General features: G+C 38.6%; 1 long non-coding RNA gene across 1 annotated transcript; it reads left to right on the top strand.

The window, feature by feature from the left end:
• The first annotated feature begins 12,620 nt into the window (after nt 1-12,620).
• LOC108723458 (uncharacterized) lies at nt 12,621-12,974 on the top strand. The gene is made up of 2 exons (XR_001936642.1): nt 12,621-12,654; nt 12,903-12,974. It is a non-coding gene; the product is annotated as an uncharacterized lncRNA (long non-coding RNA).
• Nucleotides 12,975-13,674: the final 700 nt, after the last annotated feature.

Below are 13,674 nucleotides of genomic sequence, written 5' to 3' on the forward strand. Positions count from 1 at the left end.
CCTTTCCCATCGTACGTAATCGTACGGAAATGGCTTGCTGCGTAACGCTAAGCTGTTCTGCAAGCTCCTTTTCAGTTTGCGCAGAATTTATATCCAGCAGTGCTTGCAATTCGTCCGTTTCAATCTTTTCAGGGCGTCCAGCACGCGATTCATCTTTAAGACTGAAATCTCCTTGGCGAAACTTTTGATATCATCTTTTACATGTAGCATGACTTACAGCGTTCTCTCCATATGCAGCACAAATCATTGCAGTGGCTTCAGCAGCATTTTTCTTCAGATGAAACGCGAAGTGGACGGAAAATCGAATATGCTCTTTTGTTATTGCCATCGTGAACACTACTGATTTTTGAAGATATGTGCATCAAACGCCAAACCGTATGGCATTTTAGAAGGCCAAATGTTAACGCTTTAAAACCGCAAAAGGGCGGGAAGATATATAAAATTTAAATTGTTATTTCGGTTGTATGAAATCTAAAGTTCAGAACTTTTTTGTACACCTAATAATCTGAGAGGAGGCTCGATGGTCTCAGCATATATCACGTTAAGAGGAGTAGAGATGCGATATCTGAAACATAAACGCAGTGCTTGATTCTGGATGACCTGAAGAGCCTTAAAACGGCTACTCGCAATGAGCTCGAAAATATGAGAAGCGTATTCGATCGAAGCACGCAGCATGGACCTGTAAACCGCGAGCAGCATATGGGAGTGAGCACCCCACCAGGTACCGCGAAGGGCAGAAATAACTTGAAGAATACATTTACCCTTGGTAATGATATAATTCATATGGGCCTTACCAGAAAGTTTTGGATCGAGCAACACGCCGAGGAAACGTGGGGAGATATAATGGTTATCATAAGAGATACGATAAGCATGCCACGAAGTAGATCTCTTGGTGGAGAAGATCATCATTTGCGTCTTATGCGAGATTTCTAGTCCTCGAGATTGGAGGAACAACCCCAGGTTGTGAAGGGAAGTTTCCACGGAATAGAATGCCAGATCGGTGTTTTTATTAGTGAAAAAAATGATAAAGTCATCCGCAAATTGTAAGAGCTCTGTAGATGGATGTAACGTCGTTGATTTTACGTAAATAAATATTAAAGAAGGTCGGGTTGAGTATTGAGCCCTGAGGAATGCTCTTGCAGACAATTTTGAGATCAGAAAGGAAGCCCTGGTTAACGAATTGAATAATACGGGAGGAGATAAGGTTCCAAATAAAAGACAGCGTCAGGGGGGGATATTCATGAGAGTAAGTTCTTGAAGGAGGATATGAGGTAAGACATTATCAAAAGCAGATTACACTTAATGTCCACAAAGACTGCGACAGTATTCTGCTTTTTAAGGAAGCCCAAATGAACGCCGGCGATGAAAGTGGTAAAATTGTCCTGGCAAGACCTAAACTTACGGAATCCAAATTGATTGTTAGGAAGAATGTCAGAAAGAAAGGACTCAATCAGCCAGTAGAAACGGTTGAGAATCATTTTTTCCATGATTTTAAGAGTGCATGAAGTAAGAGAGATCGGGCGAACTCCGCTGTTGTTAGGTTTGGGGATTAGATGTATCAGAGAGTGTGTCCATTGAATCGGAAAAACAGAGGCGAAAGAGATTATTGAGAATGTTTAAGAAACACTCCAAGAGAGCGATAGGAAGAGCCTTGAGGAAACGATAATCGACACAGTCTACTCCAGGACTAGAAGAGGTCTTAACCGAATGAAGAGCAGCATGTAGCTCATTGATAGTGAAAGGTGAATCCATCCAAAGGAGGTTACCTGAGTAAGGTTCAGGAATCTCCGGAGGGGAACAGTATGGGGGACATAACTTGTCCATCGCCTCTTGGATAACATTCGCATTTATAAGGCATTCATTATGAGCATTGGAATTGGGCGGAATCAAACGACGATTACGAAAACGTTTGAGCATATGCCATATTTCAGGAGTGGGAGTCAGATGGTTAAGCGACCGACAGAATTTTTTCCATTGCGTTTGGCTTTACGGAGGATATTACGGCAATAACCAACCTCCGAGCGGTAATAGACGTAATTGTCCTATGTAGGGACCTGTTTAAAAGTCTTAAAGGCCAGACTGCGGGTTTTAACCGCCTCCGTACACTCGGCGGTCCACCAAGGGGTCGGGGGGGACCCTCAAAGGTGCGTATCCTATGAAGGAAATGAGGGCGATCCCGAGCAGAATGATAGGGAGAGAAGATTTCGAAGCTTTTGGAAATCAGCTCAAAGAAGATGTTATATTGAGTGATAGGGTCGTCCGGATTGATGGAATCAATAGTCTGAGAGATAGTGAGCGTTGTCAGAGAGATGTTGTTTAATCTCGGACCACTGAGAAGAAGTGAGATTGATTTGTAAGAGAAAACATTAGCCAATTTGACCAAACAATTCGGACCTCGACAGGATGATGATCACTGCCAAAGAGATCAGAGGAAACGCTAGTCTCACATAGGGAGGCTATGCCAGGAGAGGCAAACGCTAAATCAATAATGGGCTGCGAGTAGGATGGGAAATAAAGGTCGGTGTGGACCAAGGATTAAGGATAATCAGGTTATTATCCTCGATGCCCTCACAGAGAACGTATCCAGCGGTATTTGCGTGAGAAGAACCTCATAAGGGATGATGGGCATTAAAATCGCCTATGAGAATGACTGGATCATTGGAGCCAGCAAGGGAAGAGAGGTAATTAAGCCCGTTACATGACGTAGAAGTATTTGGGTGCCTATAGGCACCGATAATAGAGACCGTCAAGACAAACGTTGTTGAGAGAAATTTGAATAGCAAGAGCTTCCAAAGAGTGGTCAAGGTGAGCAGTGAGATCCAAGGTAGAGTAGGTGATTTTGGATTTTGAATAAGTACAAGCATACCTCTCTTATCTACAGTGTCCGCGTCGGCGCGGATGCAGTCAAAGCCTTGAATATGGAAGTCGCGATCCCTCCTAACACAGGTCTCCGCCAGGAAGACAATGTCAGAGGATTCGACCACTTTTCAATCTCAGGTTTCTTACCAAGGGCACCCCGGCAATTCCAATATAAGAGGCGTAAAGATCTAGAGTCTGCCATAATAGAAATGTGAAATATAGGAAGTATTTAAAAAAGATTAGTCTTAAAAATGGATTGTAAGGAATTACAGATGTTAATAAGTCCGGAACAGAATTGAGAGTTTCGAATCGAATCAGGAATATTATTCACTAACTGGAGGAAAAGAGAAAGCAGAAGTTAGATAAGTTGTGATAGGTCGGAAGATTGAGGGTCTTTATTCGTGGGATAAGAAAGCATGGGAGTAAATGAGGGATGAGGAGGGTCCCGATAGGGGGCGTCGGAGGGGAAAAGAGTAGAAAAGGGGAGAGAGATAGGAGGGATAGGGAGCATTGTTGGAGTTGTGGGTGAGAGATGTCGATGTGTTAGGTAATTGGCCGTTAAGTGCGAGGAGAAATTGTGTAATTCTCGTAGGTTGTTTCTGGAAGGTCTGGAGTGGTGTTCCGAGTGATTTTTTGTAGAGTTACGATGAGATTGATTATTTGGTTCACGAACCTTACCTTCGTGTTGAGGAGAAGAGACGCTGATATAGGCGTTGGGGAGCAGATTGCACGGTTTCTGCATATGTACGGCCATAAGATGGTTTAGGATCGGCGAATTCCGGGAGATATCCCAGAATATCCTGAGAATTGAGATCGTGGTAGGATTGGGGAGCGCGAGGAGAATGCATGTATTTGTGAAGAAAGAGGAATTCGTTGGAATAGGTAGGGTTCAAAGGGGGGAAGGAGGAGTTCGAGGCGATGCCGAATTTTGTGCGGACTTCAAAGTAAGACACATTTTCAGTGTCCGCATAAACATAAATTTGTTTTTGACGCATGTATACCGGACACTTAGGGGAAGAGGGGAAGTGCTCCCCCCACAATTGCAGCACAAAGGAAACAACTGCAGACGGGGGCACTCTTCGGGATTCGGATGCTTGAAATGTCCACAACGAGTACACCTAGGCTTCCTCTTACAATCAGCACTTACGTGTCCATATCGGAGGCAAGAAAACACATGAGAACTCTAGGAAAGTAGGGTGAAACTGGGAAATTAACGTAGAGATAAGAAACAGAATGCGGAAGAAATTGGCCTCGAAATTTAATCATGATAGTTCGCGAGGGAGTAGAAACCGATACCCCATCTTTCTTTTCCCTAATATTAAGTCGCTTAGCAGTTACAATTTTATATGGTGAAACGAATTCTTTAAGAATGTCTTCTTCCGAGACGTCAAGAGAAACGTTTCTAATCACGCCGGTGCGCATGATTCGAAATGCCGGGATAGAGGCAACAAGACCGTTTTCTTTGAGCAATGAACGATCGAGAGCCCGGTTAGCGGTCAGTAAATTATTAAAAGTAACAGCTACTTTATTGCGTCCGGAAGATTTGACATCGGTAACGTCATTTCCGGCGATACGTGCCATAATGCGTATAGTAATGGGATTAAGTCGAAAATCCTTGCTACCTCCGTTCGGGACGCGGCGCACAAATATAATGTAAGGGGGTCGATCTCCCTTCTCGTAGGCAACACACTCCTCGCGCTGAGCACGATTGGTGATGGAGGGTCCCGCGGCCGAGGGCGCGACTACTGAAGGCCCGTCATCGTGAGCTCGTTTGTTGGATGTAGATTTTTTGACCGCGCGCGAGGTCTCGCAAATCACAGGAGGGGACCTAACAGGGGGAGAGGCAGTCAGGGGGAGGTAGGATCCGTCATACCCTGAATGAAGCGATTCGTCCTCCGAATCGTCACTGATGTCCATAGCGTTCGCACGAATAACGTTATCGTGTGATGAGGAAAGTTCGGAATCCGGTATCGAAGCTTGCTTAACAGGCAACCTTGAACGTGCACGATTAGACGAGGAAGCGGGATGAACGACAGCTATGCTACTAGATTCAAGATCGTTCTTTTTCTTTTCATTTCTTTTTGTTTTTTTCTTCGATTTATTGGGTCCCTTACTCAAGTCCGATACCGTCGAGAAATCCGGCTTTTTAAAGAAAGTAGAGAATGGTGAAGGTATATCATCCTGTGCAGTCTTCGATTGCGTAGAATCAATCGCGCCTCCCATACGTTCGACGAAACTATTAAAGTCTTCAAGAGATACAGAGCGACGTGCGTCCGTCAATGGCGGACCGCCGTCCGGATTAGGCGCTAAGGGGGACGCCCTGGTCTGCATGGCAGAGCCAGCAGGAAAATCAAGAAAAGAGCTCTAGAGTAAAAGTGGCGGTCAGATACTCACAAGAAACCCCTCGGAATAGCTTCGAGAGGAAAATAATACGAACCAAGGTTCGCAACAGGCACAAGAGATCGGTCGAGGATCGCGCAGACACAAGAGGAACACAGAGGTCCGTACGAGTCGGCAGCTCACGAGCGAATCAATTGTAGTACTGAATGCACCCATCAGCCATCAACCATCGTGATCTGGCCGTATCGACCTTCTACCATCCTTGGAGGCGAGAGCCAATAAGAAAAGAAGAAGAAAAAGAAGTCATCAACCACGATTAGCGACGAGCGACGAGCGATAAGCCTTGTGCACAATAGAAGGAATAATGGCACACAGAACGCAGCAACGCTTAAGCCCATGGCACATACAAAAACGTAAGGCCATAAGATATAATCAGTAGGCGAATTGGCCAATCACGATAGAGACCATAAGGCCAGTAGCGAATCCAATCTTACGATTTCTTTACTGCTTACGTATTACGGCCTTACGTTTTTGTATGTGCCATGGGCTTCATGGCTCTTACACACAGAACGCGGCAACGCTTACCGCGCGGCAGAAGTTGTCACACTAACCAATAATTCTATGTTCTTAAGTCGGTTTCACCTTGCAAAACTTCTAAAAATGATGTAATACTACTTCCGCCGTACGGCAAAAGTTGAATTTAGTTTAACTTTTGTCGCGCGCGCGCGTGTGTGTGTGTGTGTGTGTGTGTGTGTGGTGGAAATTATATATTTATTACTTTCGAGTAAGCGAGACGTTGATTGGCTATCGCGCCAAGTTCCGCCGCGATAGCGGCAAGTGTTGCCGCTTTCTGTGTGCAGGAGCCATAAGGAATTAGGAATAAAGAATAACCGATTTTAACCTATCAGAAATTGGATACATCGGAATACACGGTTTCGGATAGGTTGAAATCGTTCATTCTTTAATCCTAATTCCTTATTTCTTCTATTGTGTGCAGGGCCATATCCAATGGGTGCATTCAGTACTACAATTGCTCACTGAGCGCTCAGTGAGCTTTTGCATCTGATTGGCATATTCCGTTAAAACTAAAAAATAGATCAAACAGATACAAGAGCTTTCTGAGCGCTCAGTGAGCGGTCGTGGTACTGAATGCACCCAATGAAAGCATATGCATAAAGAAAGTTATCCAATCGAATTTCTCTTATAAAGTCGCACGTAAAATGTGATTGGATAATTTCCTTGATGCATACATGCATATACTAGTATGCGGCTATATAAGTTGTGGATATGACTGCTCCGATACAGAATCAAGTCGGCAGCACATAGAAAAACGTAAGGCCGCAAGACGTAATCAGTAAGCGAATTGGCCAATCACGGTAGAGACCGTAAGGCCGGTAGCGAATCCAATGTTACGATTTCTTTACTGCTTACGTATTACGGCCTTACGTTTTTATATGTGCCATGGGCTTTACCGTGATTGGTCAATTCGCTTACTGCTTACGTTTTACTGCTTAAGTTTTTTTATGTGCCATGCCCTTTTCTCTCTTTTTCTGTCAAGTCTTCAGCTTCTCTCGTACAAATGCTCCGTCTATCTTATAAGTATAAGGGTTTTTATTTCTGAATTGTAAGGATTTTAGCAATGTTCTTTCCTCAGTTGGCACGGGGACGTCGCCAATGTAATATGTTAGCGAGTGCGGCCGGCCTAGCGCGAAGAAGTCTTTGACAGGATTTTGGCGAGGTTCTAGACTTAGAGTAACTGAGATTCTTTATTGTCACAAATACTTTTATTCTCACACTGTACAACTTTATTATAACGGAACGCAAATGGAGCTGACTGCTCCTCACGAATGTCTCTCTTTGTTCGTGGTTACTACCGTTCTCTCGAGTTGGTCTCGCGTCGCGTGTTCCGGAGTACCGGCGCATTCGCAGATCGCTCGAATCGCGTCAAGCGCTAATTGGCTCCGTACACGAGCCTTCGGCAGCGGTTCTCCATCTATGCAGTGGTGGTAATAGAACTTCGGGAATTTTCTTACATAAGCCTATGGTCGATGATTATGAGAGGAGTTTTATTATAGCGTTTTCGGCCCGATCGGGTTTGCACCAACCTGGGTTGGATTAATCTTTCCTATTGGTTGACGTTACACGCTCTACCAATAGGAGAGCACAAAACGCCATTAATCCAACCCAGGTTGGTACAAACCCGGCCTAGAGATCCTCAAGTAAGAGATGCGCGAACTTTGAGCATTTGCAAGAACATGGCGACCTCTATTATATGTCATATGTGTGTGATACTTGTATATTTGTAAGTACAAATTACTAAATTTAGATAATAATAATTCAATATTATAAAATATTATTATTCCATAAGTTATAAAATTGATGTAATAATAGAAAATATTGTAACGCGTAGGTATATTCCTAATCTATAATGTACATAACTTTATAACACATAAGTAAACAATTATAGATAATATCCAGAAAATAACAATGCCAGGCTGTTACATGCCAAATTGTAAAAATTCGGCGGCTAAGGAATTTCTTATGAAACATTTCCCAAGAAATCCAGACAGAAGGGCTCAATGGGTTGTAAATATTCCACGAACGAATTGGATACTGTTACGTCACAATTGAGATTTTCTCCGTTTTTAAGGTCAATGCATTAAAGCAATTTACCCGGGGATCGGAGATCAAGTCGTGTGGTCAGGGATGTTCGGTAGGAAGGATCGGATAATGATTTGGAAGGGAAATCTTGAATCCGGTGCCCAGAAGATTTCGCAGCTTATAGGCGAGTCTGCGTGGATCGCTCTTTTGGATATCTTTATAGTCAGGAAACGAAAAATCGATCTCCAAAGGTTGGAGTGAATATACGTTTTCGGGAGACGAATCTATCGATGCGTTTCGATTTAGAAGTTGCGCTAGTTTTTGGAAATGGGGGAAAGGATCTTGGTTTGAATTAAGAGCTGATTTGATTTGAAACCTCAATCTCTTTTCCTGTTGTCTACGTCCGCCTTTCGTAGGCATGTAGGTAATGCAAAAGAATAAATGCTACGAAGGAGTATCGTAAGACGGGGGCCACGCTTATTGGCAGCGATAGTCACGATAATCATTCGAGTTATGAATTCTTTGAGGATGGCCGATATCAGACGGGGGCCACGCTATTGGCAGCAACAGTCCTAACAGCCCTCTGAATGCGTGATACTTATGAATTCTCCGAAGAAGCGATATTAGACGGGGGCCACGCTATCGGCAGCGACAGTCGCAACAGCTCCTCGGATACTTATATAATTGAATGTAATTGAACAGAACAGAGATTTAGGCTTCGGCGATTTGGTTTAATATTTTCGGTTTTTAATAATAAAATAAAACAATGAGAAAACATAAGAGTGAGTTTCGAATAGGAGCGCAAGGATAGTTCTTACTTACTTCCCGGATAGTTTTCTACCTTTTACTCTCTGCGCTTTTGCTTTTGGCAGCTCCTTTTATACTTGAAAATAAATGTGGGAGTGTCCATTCAGGACCAATCAGTACTCCTCAGGATTTGGTAGAACCTATACTCGCGCTCGTTTCCTTAAGATAAGGCAGCAGGACTCCGCGTAAATCCTACTCCCGACACTACGAGTCTAGTTTTATCTTAGTAGACGAGAGTTTTAATAATTTATAAAAGTTCGATCTTTCTTAACTAATATCCCTACGCGAGTCGAAGTGTAACAACATTTTCTAAGTAATATATATTTTAAATTGGTTTAAAATATATATTATAACTTCATATATCATAATTTTTTTAGATAGATTTTAATTTCATTAAAAATAAGAGAAAATGTGAAAAGGAAAATAAAAGATATTCATCCTCGCGTTCGGGAAGGTCTTAATTTTTACCATACTACTTAATTATTAGGCATATATGCTATTATTTAACTATTTCTTAGATAAAGGCTCTCAAAAGAAAAATTGTGAAATAGCTATTCTTTATCTTGTGGCGCATGAAGGTATGCGAGCGTAAGCGGTCTGTTTGTTTGGATGCTGAAAAAAAAAAAGGGAACTAAGTAAGCCCTCTCATAAAAGATATAGTTTCGAAATATAAAGATAAAATAGGGAAAAACTAAGACGCAATACTAAACTAGAGATAGGCTAAAGATAATGTATAAATCGTATATTTATAATAAAGAGGATAATTTTATCGGGATGTAACAATACCCATGGATTCCAGCTGTATTTGTGAGGTATGATACTTACATTTACTTAACAACCAACTTCCTATAGACCACTATTCGTAGTCAAATCTTATATTTATTCAGATTAGACTATTTGAAATTCAGATTAAACTATCTTCAGATTCTTTGCAGCCAATGAAACGAACTGCATAGTATCTGAAGATACCTATACCTATACTAATAGTTTATCAAAATATTATATTATATACAAATTATAATATACATTAAATTTATAATATACTTTATTAAATACATTTTCATGACATAACTGAATATTTTTTCTTTTTCACGTTTAAACACAATCTTCGCATAATGCATAAAATATAAAAAAATCAATTCAAAGTCTTTTATTTTACGGAAAGGAAGAAAATGAATCTAGATAACATGCAAAGTCCTTAAGGACTTTGATTGGTATAGTTTCTTATGCATTACGTGTACAGATGTAAACGACGGAAAATTCTAAAAATAGTTAAAAAGTTAAAATATAGTATAATGATTAATATAGAGTTTAATGTCGATGGCTATAAATATACCTTACCTTTCATTATTATTTGAATGATGTTTTATACTGTGTTTCAATTTTAAAAGTTAAGTAATGTTCCATACTGTTATTAATACAAATAATACTTTATTAGATTAATTGACATTTTTTGTCGTTTACTGTGATTGTATACATATACTGTGTGTTGTACATATTCTAAATTTAAATTTGTGAAACAACGTTCATCGAATCTCTAATTACTCTTGAATTAATATTATATTGGGATGTTGTCTCAAAATAAATAAAATATAGAATACAAAATAATTAAAATATAGAGTACAATTATAACCAATATGCAACGAAACAGTATCTGTTATGCTTATAAAGTATTATCTGTATTAATAATATCACTTATTTAGCTTTTAAATATAAAATATCTGTCATTCAATTAATTATATTAAAATAATTGTTTTTTTCATGAATTTTATGCGATTTGATCAAAAGTACCGTTATTTACAGTAAAAAAAACTTAGTTTTTTATGATATTTTTCCCGAAGTAAAAAATATCGTTTTTTACATTTTTAATTATATGTTATGCAATATGCAAAAGTCTGTGCCTCCAACAAGAGATTCTCAAGTATTTTCTAAATAAAATCAAAAGTGTATTCTCTAAAGTATTCTCTAAATAAAATCATAAAGTGTATTCTCTAAATAAAATCATATACCATATGTGTTACATCCTGGTAGATCTCTCTCTCTCTCCTATTATAAATGTGTGTTATCTTATGCTATTCTTAGTTAATATTTCATTTTTACTTTGGTATTTTATCTTTATTTTGAAACTTTATCTTTATTTCTTTATCATTGAATGGCATGTTTAGTTCAAACCAACAGATAGATCACGTTTATATACCTTTATGCGTCACACATATTATCTACTCTAAAGAATGTCTAAGAATATCTCCCGATCTTTTTCAAAGAAGCTTCTATAAAGTAATAAATAATAGCGTATATTATATTGGTAATAGTATATTACATTAGCGTTTAACAATAGAATAGAAATCTTCCTGAATGCGAGGACGAATATCTTTTTCTTCTTTTTTTTTTCCTTCTTTTTGCTTTCAATAAAATTAAACCAATTTTGGATATATGATTCGGAATGTAGTGGATTCGCCTCGCATAAGGATGTTAGTTAAGAAAGATCGAATTTTTATTATAAATTATTAAAACTCTCAACCATTATCTAGACTATCTAAAGACTAAAGTCCAAATCTATTAAGAATCGTAGAGTGGGGAGTAGGGAACCGTGCTGCCTTATCTCAAGTAACAAGCGCGAGTATAGGTTCTACCAAACCTTGATGAGTGTTGATTGGTCCGAAAGGGACGCTCCCCCATTCATTTCTAAAATATAAAAAGTAGAAACATATTCACAATAGAAGTAGAAATCCATCTAGTACAATCAGAAATCAGTTAGATCAAGGTGAGAACTATCCTCGCGTTCCGTTAGAAACTCACTCGTATTCCTTTCCATTGTTCTGTTATTTTATTATTTTATTAAACGAGAATACTAAACCAAATCGGCTGAAACCTGGATCTCTAATCTGCTCTGCGTCCCATTCAATTATATAAAAACACATACGAGTATCCGAGGTTGTTGTTATGACTGTTGCTGCCAATAAGCGTGGCTCCCGTCTTACGCCACTTCCTCGGAGTATTTATAATCACCTTACATCCGAAGGGCTGCTGCGACTGTCGCTGCCAATGGCGTGGCCCCCGTCTTATAGCACTTTTTCGGAACATTGATAATTCTTTTGTATTACCTCGATGCCTACTAAAGGCAGACGAAGACAGCAAGAGAGGAGATTAAGGTTTCAAATAAAATCAGTTCTCATTTCAAATCACGATCCTTTCCCTTATTTCCAAAAATTAGCACAGCTATTAAACTATCCAATACTTCCTAGTGAACATTCTTAACTGCACAACTTGATCCCTGATCCCTGGGTAAATTGTTTAAATGCATTGACCTAAAAACGGAGAAAATTTCAATAGCAACGCGACGTAACATGTGTGAACATTGCAAAGATGCGACAAACATAAATTTAGCGAAATGAATATCATATATTCACTTAGTTAGATTTATGTTTGCTACGTTTTATCTTATGTAAGTAGGAATAAAATACGGTTGCGCCATTGGTTGCGCCATATTCTTGCAACATGGTCATCAACCAATCCCGTAGCGATTTCAATTCTATTACTTATATAGTCAAAGCTCTAACCCGGCCGGGTCGAAAACGCTATGTTTTGTTTGCGATTCGAACGCCGTCTACTGAGCACAACCAATACCATTTCAGAAACTTGATTTTGGTCGCATTTTCTGAAAGACCAATTCGGTCTCCTGTAGCGGAATTCTCTAAACGTCTTATCGATGATTGTCGCTATCGTTAACTAGCGACAGCCAATGGCGGTACAATCCTGGAAGAAAGAGCAGCTCTCATTAGCTGTCGCTGGTTAACAATAGCGACAATTATCGATAAAACATTGAGAGAATCCCGCAATTGGTCTCTATTCTTCATGAGAACTAATAACCAAAAATTTTTGGCAAATAAAAATGAATTTATATGGAAAAGACAAGGGCAATATCAGTTTACCACAACGTCTTCAGCCCATCAATTTTGATGAAACCAAATTGAAAAATATTATTGTTAACACACAAAAATGTTTTTACGATTTAAAAATTGCTGAAATTAATAAAAGAATTCAAAGGTATTTACAAAAAAACATTTTTATTATCTGATATTTGTGTGCGTGTGTGCGTGTGTATTATTGTACAGTTCTATAAATGTATATAGTCACTTAACGAAGTAAACAGTTAGCACACAAGAAAAAGTATTAATTTAATTAAAAATTATTCTAATAACTGTTGTATTAATTTATATATTCAACATTCTACAACAACACAAATAAAGTAACTATATTTTATTTTAATATTAAATTTTGAATTTTTTAAATAGTTTAGGAGAACGGAATAGAGAATTGGAGAGTAATTTAGAAGATGTGCATTATTTCATTAAAACTTTACAAGACGAAAAATCACAAGAAATAAGCAGTTTAAAATCACAAATAGCTTCCTATATTACCAGAATAAAAGCATATAAGCATCAATTGATTACTCTCGAAAAAGCCAGGATTGATGATAAATACACTCATATTGCAATAACTATAAACATTGATGAAAAATATAAAAATACGCGAATTATGCTTATTTCGCAAATTAAGCTTTTGAGTAATTATATTTTATTAGTATCTTATTGTATGATTATATGTTTCGAAAAAAAAAACACTAAAACGAGAGACTATAGGGGAAAGTGGGTGAATTGTGCGCATCTAAGGGAAATTTATTGTTCTGGAATAGTTTTCCAAGTTCAAAGCGATATAAGTATGGAAATAGAAACTATAAACGTTTTTTTCTACCATTACGTATCCTCATATTGAACAGATTTTCATTCAATAAGGTTGTATTTAGCAAAAAGGAAAAAAGGAAAAGCGAAAAAATTTCTCGCGCGTCAGATAATTGTGCGCATGGGTTGGGTAATTGTGCGCAAAGCAAAAATCGTAGGAAATGAATGAATTATGGAATGTTGACAAAGAAATCAGAAAATATATTTATTATATTGCAATATAAATATATATTAAATATATTTTAAATATATATTATATATATTAAGGGGTAACACCACTGTAAAATTTTCAAAAAATCATTTTTTTTTTTTGGGCTTAAAAAAA

Source organism: Mycetomoellerius zeteki, unplaced genomic scaffold (genome assembly GCF_001594055.1).
Source record: "Mycetomoellerius zeteki isolate Tzet28-1 unplaced genomic scaffold, Tzet1.0 scaffold241, whole genome shotgun sequence".
Lineage (NCBI taxonomy): Eukaryota > Metazoa > Arthropoda > Insecta > Hymenoptera > Formicidae > Mycetomoellerius > Mycetomoellerius zeteki.